This window comes from Denticeps clupeoides, unplaced genomic scaffold, assembly GCF_900700375.1.
Source record: "Denticeps clupeoides unplaced genomic scaffold, fDenClu1.1, whole genome shotgun sequence".
Lineage (NCBI taxonomy): Eukaryota > Metazoa > Chordata > Actinopteri > Clupeiformes > Denticipitidae > Denticeps > Denticeps clupeoides.
The window spans coordinates 135,217-151,544 of record NW_021630084.1 but is presented as its reverse complement, the minus strand read 5'-3'; the positions used below and the strand labels follow the sequence as shown (position 1 = coordinate 151,544).

The 16,328-nt window shown below is 44.2% G+C and overlaps 1 non-coding gene across 1 annotated transcript; it reads right to left on the bottom strand.

The window, feature by feature from the left end:
- Window positions 1-8,858: 8,858 nt before the first annotated feature.
- Window positions 8,859-8,931, bottom strand: trnav-cac (transfer RNA valine (anticodon CAC)). The gene has a single exon. It is a non-coding gene; the product is annotated as a tRNA-Val (tRNA).
- Between the last annotated feature and the right edge of the window lie 7,397 nt (window positions 8,932-16,328).

Below are 16,328 nucleotides of genomic sequence, written 5' to 3'. Positions count from 1 at the left end.
CTGGGCGGGCATTCGGGGGCAAGCCCCGCCCCCGTCCGCCGCTTACCGCACGCACGGCTCGGCGCTGGAGTGCTGCCATTGGTCGGTTTGAACGATGATAAAGGCGTGTGATTGGACAAGAGCGGTGTTCGTCAAACCCCGCGCTTTTCCCCGCGGTACCCGCCTCCCCGCCGCTAGGCTGAGAGGACGGTGTTCAGAAAACAAAAAGAGGCCTAGAATGAAGCTCCAGACAGTCTTCCTCAGCTTCTCACACCGATCTCCGTCCCCAACGTGACGCTTCACTGGTAATAAAACATGGCTGACGTGCTTTAAAACGGGTTAAAATGGAGTCGGGGCTGAGGATGGAAATGTGGGGGTTCTGATGTTCTTCTTCAGACCTTCAGACATCACTTGTCTTCTTATTCAGTTAAAGCTCCTGTAATCCTAATGAAGTGATCTGCCCAGTCTGAAAGCCAGTATTTATTTTTAAAAACATTTACTCCCTTAGAACAGTATAAAAAAAAAACGGCCCAAATCACAAACGTGAACAGACCATGAAACATCTCTATATTCATTTACTTATTAGCATCTCATGCAAATGTAGCAGAGAATAAATCAGAAACGCTGAAGAACTACCATATTCTTCAGCAATTCTCTAAATCCATTGTTCTAAAACAAAGGAACCAAAAGCAGAAGTTTCTGGGTGAACAAAACATCTCACCAATGGCCAGAAGAGGAGACTGTGGGTGTGCTGGTCTGAAATTTGCTCTTTTCTCTGACTGAGTAGAGACACGCTTTCGCCATACCACACCCAGCGAGGTGTAGCGTGGCAGATGTGAGGATGCTTGTTCATGTTCATGAGTTGCTGAGGTCCAGATGGTGGTGTTTGAGACTGTAAGGACCCAGATTTACATGGTGAATTTATACATCTGTGTGTGTGTGTGTGTGTGTGTGTCCTTAAAGTCTCCTGAAGTAAGGTGGTTGGTTACCATGGTAACAGTGAGATGGTCATGTTCATATTTCTGGTAGTCGGTGCTGGAGGGAGATGGTTCTGTAGTAGCCTGCAGTTATTCCTGAGGATCACCGGGCTGTCTGCTCCAACACCATCATCATTCCGAGAAGAACGACCATCAGCCACCACCGAGACAAAGAGGTGTGATTTTTGTCTAGTGAAGCACCAGCCTCTGATCTCTTCTCACCTTTATTGTACTCAGCTTTACTCACCCTGACATTGTACAGATCTTTCAGAAGTGAATGGAATTGGTCAATAAGCCAGTTTAAATGGAGTGAATATGTGAACAGTGGGTAATCTGCAAGACTTTGCTGTTGCTGAAGATGCTACTGAATGAGGAGTTCATTTTCTATGTCTGGCTAACGCCGGCAGTCTGATACTGGAGCAAAGTGCTGCTTCACCAATGGTCCACAAGATGTCAGTCTAACACAATGGTGCATCCATCACCGACCTCTTCTAAATTCCTACAGCTCACCAAACCACCAGACCTGCTGTTGTCCTGCAACAGACCTGCAGATGTATTAGATGAGTCTCTCAGGATTTGACAAGAGAGAAGTTGGACAAAAAAAAAATCCACACCCTGAAAAAATTCCCAGATGCGGATCAGCAGATAATCAGCTATGAACCCAGAAGACAGAAAGTAGAATTTCAGAGCCATGTGAGTAAAAGCTGATCATTAGACAGCTCATACGAAAAGGATTTTTTATGTTCAGATCATTGTCTGGAAGTCTTTGAGGGAACTGAGGTTCTCTACACTGCAGTCCTGTAGCTGAGGAGGCCAGGACTCTGCTTTCTCACGCAGGCGTGTTTGCTGGAGAGACGCTCCAGGGCATGTGGAGCTCACTCACCGCAGTGTGGTGAGAATTCGGGTCTCAATGACCTGGTTAGCACTTCCTGTTTCAGACATGAGGCCGGGATCAACATGTCCAGATCTGTCCAGGAACCACCAGCACACGTAAATTCTCACTACGCTTCATCTGTGCATCTCAACTAGCAAAAGAAATTGTGAAAAAGTACATTTACCCACAGAAGTAAAAAAATATCCTGGTCTGACTGAAGATGAATTGGGTGTGGGTGGTAGTAGTCTAATGGGTGTGTCCCTGAGCGAGACACCCATTTGTCCAGCTGGAGCTCCATTCCCCTGGTTTATTTCAGGTCCAGATGCTGAATCCAGACTAGGTCTCTAGTTTAATAATGGAGACGGAACATTTTCTGGGACCTGGGAGAGTTGGGATGTTCTATCAGTAATTAATTGTCTGTAATGGGGTGGATAGTTCCGACTCAGTTTTGAAGCTCCGTTGTCCTCACAGTGATCTGAAATGCTGCTTTAAATCCGTTTATTCTCCATCCACTTCCCAGCAGCAGGTCTCCGTTCGTGAAACATGTCTGTTTCCATGGAAACAAGAAGTTTGTGTTCTGCTGTGTGTGTGTGCATGTGTGTGTTCAGCTCACACACACAGCAGCTCTGAGTGTGTGATTCCTTGTTTGTTTGTTGCGTGTGTGTGTGTGTGTGTGTGTCTCAGGCTGTCAGTCATTGATGAAATTTTCAGAAGCTCCTCCCCCTCCCTGAGCTGCTGCTTGTTGAAGATCTGTCACCCGCCCCTCCACTCCAACCCCCGCCGTGCGTCTGCAGAGGAACATCAAAGCTGTGTGGAGGCTGAGAGTTTCGGGGTGAACGGGAGGACACACACACACACACACACACACTCTCTGTAAAGCTACTGTGTAGACGTTTTTGGGTTTAAAGACACAGCCAGACTGGATGCCCTGGATGCAGCTCCACCATTGCAAAAGTGCTGAGGGGGTTCTCACACACACACACACACACACACACACACTGCGTACACTGCAGAACTGATGTGGCTGGCAGAGTAAACTTCAAATCAACACAAGCCAACACACACTTATCGACATTAAAAAGCACTGAGAGACCAAGAAGAACGTCTGCACCAACCTTCATCACCTCTTTTTATTTCAGATGAGTGGTCTTAGTTTCTACGGACAGTATGGGCTATAGAATCAGAAGATCTGTACCTGGGTGCCAGGTGAAAAGAAATCAAATAAAATCAATTTAAATAAAAAAAGACTTTTGTCTTAAAAACAAAAGTGTGTGAGACTCTTTGTACTGAGGGTCCATTGAAATGCAGAAAGTTGAGGTGGTCTTCAGAGGTGAACGCCCTTTAACCCTTCAGCAGTAATGACTCCTGATTCAGAAGACTGAGGTCAATTCACACCTGCACCAGGAGACCGTCAATCTGCAGAAGACTGAGGAACCTCTACTGACTGCTGCTCATGTCTGGAAGTCCAGCAGCAGATGTCACTGTTGGCTTCTTCACGTCCCACTGCAGAACGAGTGTGAGGAGGACAGCGGGACAGAGAGCAGAACCACAGGGATGTAATCATCTTCTCACACTACAAACGTTATTCAATAAAATGCACAGACATTCCACTTTCTGTCTTCACCCGACAGACTAAGAGGAGACACGGACAGAAATTGTTCAAGTGTCCTGGTGATCAGGACAGTTTTAATAATAATATAGACACAGTTACCAATATGATGAGATTATTGATTAAAACTTTTGGTGTGAAGTCAGTGTTTATTTGAAGATAAAGAACTTTGATGAAGTTTGCAATGCTTACAATTTAATTCAGTTTCATCTGCTTTCAGATTATTCTCCTCAGTGTCTGTCAGATGTTTTCTGAATGATCTGCAGGAATAATCCACCCCATCTCTGATGAAGTCCTGCTGTAGCTGGAGTTCTGGAGAGGTTGAACCTCTTCATGGTTCGGCTTGTGTTGTCAGGACATGCAGAACCTGTGGAGCTGTACAGTAGAAGACCACATATCTCTGCTGGAAGCTGAGGAGATCCAAACAGCCAGGCAAAGACAAGTTGCTTTACAAAAATCTTGAAGAAACTGGTTCCTACCTCATGCAAAAAGCTTTCCTTCTGGCTGCCGATGATCCTCAAAAAATGTTGAGATCAATTGAGTCTCTGTTTTTAAAAAGGGAGATTTTGAAAATAATGAATATTTTAATCCCCACCATGAATTAGAAATGTTGCTCCACTTTGGTTTTTTTGTGTGCTTGAATCTGCAGTTTAGTTCACAATTGAAAAGTTTGACATAAACAAAGATGCATATTCATAAGTATGACCTGGGAAGACACATCTACATCAGGTTTACATGCAGGTTCTTCTAAGCTCTCGCCTGAAGACATCTTGAGTTCCTGCAGAATCTTTCTCTAGGAACCAGACTGGTCACCCAGAGAAAGAGATGGCGAAGCTCCAGTGAACTTCTCAATTGGGTTCTTTACCCTGAAATCAAGGTCTCTTGATGCCTTCAGACCTGTTGTGTTGATGTTACATACTGGTCTAGGACATGAGCATAAATAAGAAAGGAAACACTTCAAATGCGTTTAACAATTTTAATAAAACAAAAAGAAGATATGACATGAAGATGAAAACAAAGTCATCAATGTCATCAGGTGAATAAGAACTGCTGCGGAAGGGCGTCTGTCAGACTCATGTTTTTCTCCTTCCTCTCCTCAGACCCACGGCATCTTTAAATTCCCCTGCTCCGACCGGAACGCGAATCAGCATCAGACATGGAGAAGTTCAGGAATGACAGGCTCCTCCTACTAAAAAGTAAACAGAGACATCACATCACACGACCACGGGACGTAACTGTTGATAGTCTGTGTTCTACCAAACGTCCCTGCAGAACCTGGTTACGAGCTGCTACAGTGAAGATCTGGTAGTAGCCTAGTGGGTAACACACTCACCTATGAACCAGAAGAACCAGGTTCAAACCCCACTTACTACCATCATGTCCCTGAGCAAGACACTTAACCCTGAGTGTGTCCAGGGGGGGACTGTCCCTGTAACTACTGACTGTAAGTCGCTCTGGATACGGCCGTCTGGTAAATGCTGTAAATGTAAGCTCTTTATTTTCAGGAATGTCACCATCCATGATATAAACTCAGCTCAGATCAGCCACAGTTTGAATTGTTTCTTCAGAGAGATCTGTCTGTCAGTCCAGCAGTGTGCACAGTATAAGTGTATTGAAATGCTGTTTCACACTGACCCCCCATAGTGCAAATATATATATATATATATATATATATATATATATATATATATATATATATATATATATATATATATATATATATATATATATATATATATATATATATATATATATATATATATATATATATATATATATAAAAACTAGAAAAAAACCTGATCTTCAGCTCTGTTGTGGGTGGGACGACTGTCAGGGACGACCACAGAGAGTAATGCGCAGAACTGGCTTCTCTGAAAAGAGAAATATGGCATCTCTGATTTATGCAGAACGTTATTCATCATTATGGCTAAACCAAAAAATTTGGAGGACCCAACTTCTGCTGTTCTGGTGATTATGATGCTGATTGGACCTGAGGGGATTTGAACAGGCCTTTTCTGCAGCAGGGGACGCCGAAAAAAAGGTTTCATCATTTAATTCAGGCTTCATTTTGTTAATTTGATTAAACTCAACTTACACATCATATCAAAGTTATTAATCTTTAGTATTAATGTTTAAGGTGTGTTTGATGTGGACTCTTACTCTATTCCACGTAACTACTACCACTTACTACCATCGTGTCTCCAGGGGGACTGTCCCTTGTAAGGCGCTCTGGATGAGGGTGTCTGGTAAATGCTGTAAATGTAAAATGTCTCAGCATCCACGACTCTAATTATAAACCATTTGACGGAACACATTGAGTCCAAACTGGGCCAACTGGGTCAAGGTTAAATGGCCTGGGAGGAATGTGGGCGGAGCCACTTTTCTCTTTCCCATGCAGGGCACCGCCGGCCGCCACCCCCGATAAATAAACAATTTGAGCTCGGGGATTGTCACCCCTACTCGCAATTAATTATTCTCTGGCACAGTAACAAGACGGCGGCGGTTTAATCAGTTCATCCGTCAGCGGCAGGAAGCGGGAAAAGCTGAAGGACGCCGGGCACTCTGGGTGTCCCTACAACAAATCTCCCCACTGTTTACCAAGCCAATTAAAGTCTGATTACTGTCAGCAGAAGATAACACCGGCCACTCCGCTCATTCCTCCGCGTTGTCTGGAGATGTCCCGCTTCATCTACACCAGCATCACACCTGGAGACCCTCAGCAGCTTCCTGCAGTTCCTCCAGTTATTCCTAGCGTGTCTCCTGAGGAGCTCTGCTCTCATGCTTGTGGTGCTCGGTGGTGAATGTGAGTGGGACCGGGCTGCAGCTGGACGAGGGGTCGGCGCCGCCGCCTGATTGTGAGTCAGAGGATGTGACTTGGCGAGCAGGTCGACCCCTGTCACAGACGCTGCCACTCCCACGTCAGGGCGGACATCACCCCGGCCCTCCTCACCGCGCCCATTTGCATTTCCTGCAGCCCCCGATGTCACTTTGAGGAGAAAATATCACACCAGGATCTGTGTGCCACTCAGCAGGACGTCTCCCAAATCCCCTCAGCTCCATCCACATGTTAATGTTGGACGATTAGGATGGACGTGTGAGACAGCTACTCGATTGGACGAGACAGCAGGCGTCTGAGGAGTGTCATTAATGAGTGAGGCTGAGCGAGGAGTAATGAACGACTTCATGTCCACGTGTGAAGATTCCCCTCCTCGCTTGAAGAAACGTGAGATCTGAGATCAGCTACGTCCTGCTGCAGGTTCCTCTGCAGGTTCCTCTGCAGCTCCTCTCGGCTCATTAGTCGATGTGTGTTTATGTAATAAAACAGGAAGTGGAAGTGGATTAAAGCAGTCGCGGAATGTGGGGTGATGAATCACTCCGGGCCCGTATTGACACGTCATGCATCATTTTTATTGCTGCGTTTTACTCCATCCTGCCCCCACCCCTCATCCTCACACACCTGCTCATCACTGCAGAGTTCAGGAGCCTCCAGAAAGTTCCTGTCTTCATGTGGGACACGTCTTGTTCTGGTGTGGAGCCGCGTCTCAACAACAGGAAACAGGAGTGTCACAGTGTGTGTGTGTGTGTGTGTGTGTGTGTTAAAGTACACACTCTTTATTGTCTCCAGTCTTCTAAGTCCTTGTGTGTGTGTTCCAGATAAAAGTTTCACTCGTTATTTCCCCAAGTGGTTCTAAACACAGGTTTTCCAGCTCTGTGGGGACGATGTCCTGCCTCTTCATATTGACCCTGGTGCCCTGTGGAGATGGAAGGGTGCTGCTGCTTTTATTCAACTTCTGATCCATGAGACCTGCCTCTCTGTTCCTCAGCTTCAGGGGTGGAGAAGGTCCATGTGGTGAGGAATGATGGCAAAGCCGACATGGACTGTGATGCTGCAGTGGAGGTGTTTTCATCACCCTGTTCATTATTTATATTGCCGTACAGAACACCACGTATGAACACCATCAGACAGGAGGCTATTTAAAATTAATCAAATTCTGGTCTTCTGTTCCCCTCTCCATGGCATGAAGACGGCGATGTGTTCACTTGCAGTTATTTCCCACATATCATGTAACGCTCATTGAATGTCGGGGCGGGGGTGGCCTAGCGGGTAAGGAAGGTTGCCGGTTCCAGTCCCAATCCGCCAAGGTGCCACTGAGGTGCCACTGAGCAAAGTCTCCACAAAGTTCCCCAAGAGGAAGCATGTACGTTTCATACCCAGCATTGATTGGCTGGTGGCCACGCCCCGTCACCTGGTGACACCTGGACCCAGATTCTGTGGTGATTGAGATGTGAAGGGCGGCCACATCATCTCTCTGTGTTTCTCAGTAAAATGAGTTGAAATTCAGAAATGTAATCCCCACATTTACGTCGACATGAAAGAGAAGAGGATCAAAGTCGCACTTTTTGCAGTGAATCCCACCAGTGATAAAACGAGCAAAAATAACAAATAAATAAATAAAGATATAAAACAAAAAGGGTAAAAACACACAGAAGAAGTGTAACGGTGACAGTTCCTCCTCTCAATGTTTCAAGGGCTTCCTGCCTTTCCCTCCTCAGTGCTCATCCCTCTTTTCTCTCAACAAAGAGCGTCAGTCGTCTCCCTCCTCACTGCGCTCAACTCAAACGGCACTCTGATGAAGAGGAGGATGTCAGACCCAATGTGGTGGGTTCACCACGGGGTCGTCTGTTTCTCGGGGCATCAGGGAACCTGTCTGGAGCACTAACACAGAGGAACATGGAAAAGAAGGAGAGGAACAAATCAACTGCCCTGTCCACATCAGGCCGGTCCACCTGATCCCGGTTCCCCTCAGATTGGTCCACCTCAGCCCTGTCCACCTCAGGCTTGTCCACCTCAGGCCGTTCCACCTCAGGCCGGTCCACCTCAGCCTAGTCCACCTCAGCTCGGTCCACCTCAGCCTAGTCCACCTCAGCTCGGTCCACCACAGCCCAGTCAACCTCAACCCGGTCCACCTCAGTGTGTGTTGTGTACAGTGTGTGAGTGATGCGGATGGCAGGTGTGTGTTTGTGTGTGATGCCGGTGTCTTCAGATCATCCCCCACCTATTTTCCCTGTCAGAACTTCTCTTGCTCTTGAACTGATGGGATTTTGAAGATTAAAAAGAGTCAATTCTCTCCTGCTCAGTTTTATCTTTTTAAACTGTTAATTTATTAAGTGATTAAGTGAAGTGATTGTCACATGTGATACACAGCGGCACAGCACACGGTGCACTCAGTGAAATTTGTCCTCTGCATTTAACCCATCACCCTGAGTGAGCAGTGGGCGGCCATGACAAGCGCCCGGGGAGCAGTGTGTGGGGACGGTGCTTTGCTCAGTGGCACCTTGGCAGATCGGGATTCGAACCGGCAACCTTCTGATTACGGGGCCGCTTCCTTAATCGCTAGACCACCACTGCCCCAAAAGCTGTTTCTGCCCGGTTTCGAACCGAGGACCTTTCGCGTGTGAGGCGAACGTGATAACCACTACACTACAGAAACTTGGATTGGTTAATTTATGAAGGACTGAACAAAGTCAGAGTCAAAACGTTCTGGTGTTTAATATACGACTCGTAAAGATTAGAGACGTATTAAACCATGAAATTGGACTAAATTCCCTTAATAATTATCTAAAACTGGGAGCAGGATAATGAAGCTCAGGCTGGATGATACAGACCAGTAAACCGGGTTTATTACACCAAGTCCTTGAGGACAGGATCCACCTGACCTGGGCACGACTAGGTGCCCATGGCTCTGAATCAGGCATGAATTGGTTCTAATCACCCGCGTCTGCCAGTAGCTGGGAGTAGGTGATTAGAGCCCTTCATATGTGGGCAGCATCGGGTGTCGTACATTGTTTGTGTGTAGAAGCATGGAAGACTTGGAAGTAACAGAATAGTATGAAGAATTCCAGGATGCCTTTTCAGTGCTGTTTGTGTTACATTTTACCCAGATACAATGCTGCCATTTTCTGATTGTGCCACGGTATGAAAAATATTGTGGACATATTACCCTCAAAATTATTTTTCTGCTCACCAAGGGTTTAAATATACAAGATACATTCTATTTTTCAACCCTTGGTGAGCAGTGAGCAGCCATGAAAGGTGCTCGGGGAGCAGTGTGTGGGGACGGTACTTTGCTCAGTGGAAATTCAGTGGCACCTTAGTGATTGAGAATTCGATTACAGGGCCACCAGTCTTAGTCATGTCTAGGGGCCTGGGAGGAACAGGATGGGAGGAAACAGGAAAGAGAAACCGCAATATAATAACGCAACTAAACGAGAGCAAATGACATCTTGTCTTGATTTCATCAACGAAAATTAGGAGACATTTTAGTTTAATTTCTAATTTGTAAACCATAATTTATCCGTCAATGTTACATGATATATTTTTTGTAATAGATTTCATCACATGACTAGCATATATGTCTCGTCTCATATCAGTCATGTCAAAAAGGTATTTTGTCAAAAAAAATTATGCAATTATGCAAAATCTATCATTCCTTTTTACTGATGAGTTATTACTTAGTGACATAACTGCTGCATTTTGTTACCATCCTCTCGTGATTAGTGCAGCAAATAAATCTTCACATATTGCAGTGAACACTACACCTGCAAGCCCCGCCCCCCTGACAACACCTGAGTGTCTAACAGCTGTAAGAGTGGGTGGGGTGAGAGGTCTGTTTGACATCAGTTCGTTGTCAGTAGTCCGTGATGTGTGTGTGTGTGTGTGTGTGTGTGTGTGAAATATTGTGTAATAGCTTGTTTATAACAGCTGTAGTAGGTGGTGGTGCCAAATTCTGTTTGTTTGAAGCCAGTTTGTTGCCAGTCCTATGTGATGTATGTGTATTTATTATTATGTAATAGCTTGTTTATAACAGCTGTAGTAGGTGGTGTTGCCAGAGTTCTGTTTGTTTGATGCCAGTTTGTTGTCAGTACTATGTGACGTGTGTGTGTGTATGTTTGTGTGTGTATTTATTATTGTGTAATAGCTTGTTTATAACAGCTGTAGTAGGTGGTGTTGCCAGAGTTCTGTTTGTTTGATGCCAGTTTGTTGTGAGTACTATGTGTGTGTGAGTGTGTATTTATTATTGTGTAATAGCTTGTTTATAACAGCTGTAGTAGGTGGTGGTGCCAGAGTTCTGTTTGTTTGATGCCAGTTTGTTGTCAGTACTATGTGATGTGTGTGTATTTATTATTATGTAATAGCTTGTTTATAACAGCTGTAGTAGGTGGTAGTGCCAGAGTTCTTTTTGTTTGATGCCAGTTTGTCGTCAGTACTATGTGATATGTGTGTGTATGATTGTGTGTGGGTATTTATTATTGTGTAATATCTTGTTTATAACAGCTGTAGTAGGTGGTGGTGCCCGAGTTCTGTTTGTTTGATGCCAGTTTGTTGTTAGTAGTATGTGATGTGTGTGTAATACACTCTAAAAAACGCTGGGTTGTTTTTTCAACCCAAATGCTGGGTTGAGTCTGTTGTTGGGTTGATTTAACCCAATTTGGGTTGAAAATCGGTCTTGATCTGTAACCCAGCGGTGCTGGGTTGGGAACGCAGACCTGAAAGAGAGCACGCACGTCACGTCAACTACCTGGGACATCAGCGAGAGAAGCCGCCATTGTCTTTGCACCGTCTTTAGTTTCTGAGGGGTGAAAAAACACGTTTCTGAAAGCCGCGGGGGTAGGAGACGGGCGGGAAAAAAATTTGGAGGCTGCGGGGGGAAGGAGAGGGGAGAAATTTTGAAGTTTTATGCAAGCTTCACTGCTTAATATCTTGCTAACTAACACTTGCTATGCTAACATTGCTTAATATTGGAGCCACCAATTTGTGTGTGTATTCACTCACGGAGATCGGTAAGCTTTATTTTGCATATACGCTGTGAAAGGGGGTTTTGGGTTTAATGTTGTATTTTAGAAGTATACCTTTATGTCTACATTTGTCTGTTTCTCTCAAGTTTTGACTTTTTAAAGGAGTTTTGCTTGCTGCAACGAGAAAACCATTTTGTGGACGAACAAGGTGAGTTTTTTTCTTTATTCAAATACTACTAATTAGAAACTGCTGGAACGTTTTAGTTTGAAACGTGCATTTGAATGTGTCTCTATTGAGGTTGTCTTAAGTGAACAGTGAGCATTTGATACTTGCAGCAATGTGTTTTTAGAGTAGCCTTCTACTAGTTTTGTTTAAAGCCACTTTAAAATGCTTTGGAAATGCAAGTACTGCTCTGATATCTGCGAGAAGAGCACAGTTTTTTAAACATTACAGGCTAAAACATGGATCTTATTCAAGAACTAAGCACTTTCCTTGCTTGCATCAGGAATCACATTTGTTCTTAGACGAGAGGAGGTTGTAAAGGATGAGCCTGACATCAACCAGATGATCCAACGCTGGCCAGCGCTTTTCACTGAAAGCCAGGTTTGTGAATGTGTCCTTTAATGTTTTTTTTTTCTTATTTGTTTTACATACATGATGTTCAGAGAGGTTTATTTATGTTATTAATAACGCTGCCTGAATATCAAAACTGAGCATATTTCATATATTACCTAGGGTTTAACAGGATTGTTTGTATAAATCTTAAAGAAGAGTTCTTTGGTGTTCTTGATGGGTTGTGTCCAAGTTTGATGGAAATTTCAAGAGGAAGACAGGTCGGATAGGAAAGCAATTAGCCGACCTGCTACAACACAACGGTGGGTTGATATTTCTCTTTTCTTCTTGTAATGGTATTGATGGTTAGTTCAATACATAAACTTGTTCTCCCACCTTCCCTTGTGGTATTTCTCTATATGGACAAATAAACTGATATAAGATATATTTCCTTTGTTCTACATTCAAGTGTGTTTTATACCACTTTGCAGAGCACAGAGCCAACAGCCATTAGATGCCTTGTCCTGAGAGGACTTTCAATCATTCTTGGAGATGACGCATCTATGTTCTTCAAGAGCAGTTCAGTGAGTAAACTGTTTCTCCATTTGTACCATTCAAATATCAAATTGTGTAATATACCACCTACTGTCACAACATGAAAGACACCTATATATAAACACACACAAAATAGCTTGTTTACAGTGCCTAAAATAAAATCACATTGAATTACAAAAATTATAATATCAAATAATTCTATACAGCTGATTGTAGACAAATTGCCGTGAACCTGAATATTCTCTTTTTGTCTTGTTTCTTGCACTATGTAGAGCCTTACTGAGGGAGACTCCATGGCCACTTATTCCTCTGCTACAAGGACAACAGTACTGCAAGCCCAGCATTGCCACAACTCAACCCCTCAAAACTGGTCATCATATGAGAGGGCAACCTGGCAATGGAAGCACTTACCAACCTACCTCAAGCAATGTGCCTCTTGTTTGGCTTTACCTACGTACTTCACCTGCAGTACCGAAGTGCAGAAAAACACTTTTATCTTCATTCAGCAGGCAATGTGAAATTAAGTTAGAAATGAGCTACCTCCAAAGGCTCAGAAGCTGAAGAATGAGCTAGCAGGGTAAGACACAATTATGCTTATAGCACAGCTCTTCATGCCTGTGTCTGGATTGTTGCACTGATTAGAGCAAATAGGCTTGCAGTTGTTCATTTTGTATCTGATTCTTCTTGTGCTGGATGTGTCTAGTATTGTATTTTTTTTTTTTTTTTTTTACAGAGGGCACTTTTTAGAAAAGTTGCAAGTTTATTTTTACCAAATCTGATCCTCATAGTTGTTATTAAGTCCGATGTTCTTAATGCCTGCTTTGTTGTGTGTTTCTTACAGATGACTCTTATATCTTAGTATCTATTGATGTTTATGCACGACAAAGTTTTCATATGTCAAATTGTGATGCGTTGTTTCTGACTTCAGTCACAGTGTTTCTGTGATACAGTTTGATACATTTTCATAAAAATTGTCTTAATGCTGAGGTGGAGATGGAAAAAATATCTTAAATTAATATGGACACATTTTTTATATGTTTTGTCATGAATAAAATTCCATTATTGAAATATGTTGCTGTAGAATTGTTTTTATTTTAGTCATTTTAATCACAAGTTTCTAGATTACATTTCTGACCCATTTTGGGTTGCCTTCAACCCAGCAGCGTAGTCATTTTTAACCAATAGTTGGGTTAAAAATCGCAACCCAGCATGCTGGGTTAAACGTGTAACCCAACTTGTTGGGTCAAAATAACCCAGCGTTGGGTTGGTCCCTTTTTGACCCAGCGCTGGGTTACCAAAATAACCCAAATTGGGTTGTTTTTAACCCAGCAGTTTTTAGAGTGTATAGTGTAATACCTAGTTTATAACAGCTGTAGTAGGAGGTGGGGTCTGTTTGTTTGGTTCGTCGGCATGTGGATGAGATCTGAGAGGAGAACTCGAGTTTCCTGTGTTTCGTGTTTAAGAGCCTCTCATCTTATTTTAATGCGCTGGAGGGAAGCGCCATCTTCTCCTCAGCAGGGGGTTCCCCGAGTCACGGAAGCCCGTCAGTCAAGCGAGAAGAGCATCTACTCGCTCACGCTACACTGGCACTCCTAACCACGCCAGCAGCCAGCCTGGCACCGCACTGGGCACGCGAACGGTCACACGCACGCACACACACACAGTACAGCAGGCACAAGACGATAATTAACATGGGAATTTTTGTAGCCACAGTGACGTGTAGAAATCGTGCTTCGTGTTACAGATCCTGCATTGGGTTCTGGTGTGAAAGTGAAAGAGTAAGTGAAGTGATTATCATGATCTACTGCAAGACAGCACACGGTACCATCTCAGTGGCACCTTGGCAGATCAGGACAGGCAGGACAGGCAACCTTCTGATTACGGGACCGCTTCCTTAATGTTATACCACCACTGCCCCACTGTGTGGTGGAGCAGCATTGTAAGAGAGAACTTGCTGGAAACTGGGACTGAGAAATTTAAGTTCTAGTGGGACAGTGACCCAAAATGTACACCGGAGAGACTTTTTACAGCAGTAAGGATGAATGACCTGGTGTGGCCCAGATAAACCCAGGATCCAGGATCTGGGGAGCTGTGGGCTTACAAACAGCTGAACTTTGACCTCTAAACACTCCAACACACACAACCCACTCAGTGGTGGACTAGCGGTTAAGGAAGCGGCCCCGTAATCAGAAGGTTGCCGGTTCGAATCCCGATCTGCCAAGGTGCCACTGAGGTGCCACTGAGCAAAGCATCGTCCCCACACACTGCTCCCCGGGCGCCGGTCAAGGCTGCCCACTGCTCACTCAGGGTGGTGGTTAAATGCAGAGGACAAATTTCACTGTGTGCACCATGTGCTGTGCTGCTGTGTATCACATGTGACAATCACTTCACTTTCACAACACACACCCTGCCCGTATCATACACTACAATATTTACTGTAGGGGTGTATATTGGCCAGGATCTCATGATACGATTGTATCACGATATATTGTGATACTGTACATATTACGATATTTTGCCAGTTCACTGAAAGTGTAAAAAAAAGAGCTGATGTACAAGATGCTGTGTACAATCTGTGTGGATCACATTACATTAATAATTCCGTCAAAACAATATAACTCAGAAGTGAATTCTGGACTAAAATTGTGTTCTAAAATGTTTGATGTCCCTGTATCGATACAATACCACCACGTAAACTATGACAAGATATTGCTGTATAAATATTTTCTAACAAACCTATTTTATTTATCAAAGATAATTAAAAAATATAATATAACAAAATATCATATTTGTTGCCATCAACCAGTATTGTGTTTTGTCTAAACTTTAAATCTCTATCGTTTAACAGTTTTGCTGAGATGAATATTAGTTCAAGCGTTTCATCTTGTATTAACATGTGCTGTGCTAGTGACATAAAAATCTAAATTCCAATTTGATGTTGGAATTGTGCATCAAATAAAACTACATTAACCACCTGTTTTCCACCAATAAAAGGTCTTCATCTCTGGACCTTCAATCCAGCGTTTTCATATGAACACCAGTAATAAGGAATATGCAGGCCATGACCTTGCTGTGCTTTACCAACACACACACACACACACACACACACACACACACACACACAGATGCAGTGCTGTGAAAGTGGAGATGTGCTCCGGTTCTCGTGGGTTCTGCCAGATAATCCCGTTATCTGGCCGTGTTCAGCGCTTTGTCACTGCGCCTCCAACAAAGCATCGGCGCCGGAGTCACACTTTTCTCTTATGCTTTTCCAAATGTGTCCTCCTGGTAACACAGGAAGTACTTCACGCCTTATTGGAAATTTGCTGTCCTACTCAAACCCTGCTTCATGGTGGTGGGCAGCCGACTCTCTCTGGATTTAAAGCTCATCAGTGCTTCTCAGAGCAGAGCCGGAACTTCATCATGTTGCTGCTGGGGTTCAGAACCCAGTGGGACAGGAAGGTCCTTCAGACGCTGGTCACCTGTTTCTACCTGACAGTGTTGTAATCAATTACTTTACTGTGACGACTTGGGAGACCTGATGAAATCTGCATCAGCACTTCTCATCGATGTTCACAGAACTGTTCTGATGACGCTGCTCGTGTCTCACAGCAGCAGAGACCCTCTCCTTCTCCCGTGGGGCCTGCTTCAGTCTCTGGAGGCTCCTGTGCTCTTCTACTCTGCTGCTACTATTTATGTTAGACCTCATTAGGTGAGCAGAGACGTGGAGCAGAGATGGAGATGGTGGAGCAAAGTGGTGAGAGGAAACTGGGGTAAGAAGGTGACCCCAACACCGATGGGTGGAGCTCCTCCCACCACGAATGCTGCACATCAGCAGAATGGCTCAGCACTGTTTGTCACGGCACTCCATCCAGAAGTTTCCTATCTCCTCTGTGCCCATAAACCACACCTTAATGGCCCCTGACCTGGTATTACAGTTCATTTACTGAGCGGTCTGATACAGAAGAGAAGAGAAGAGATCTGGAC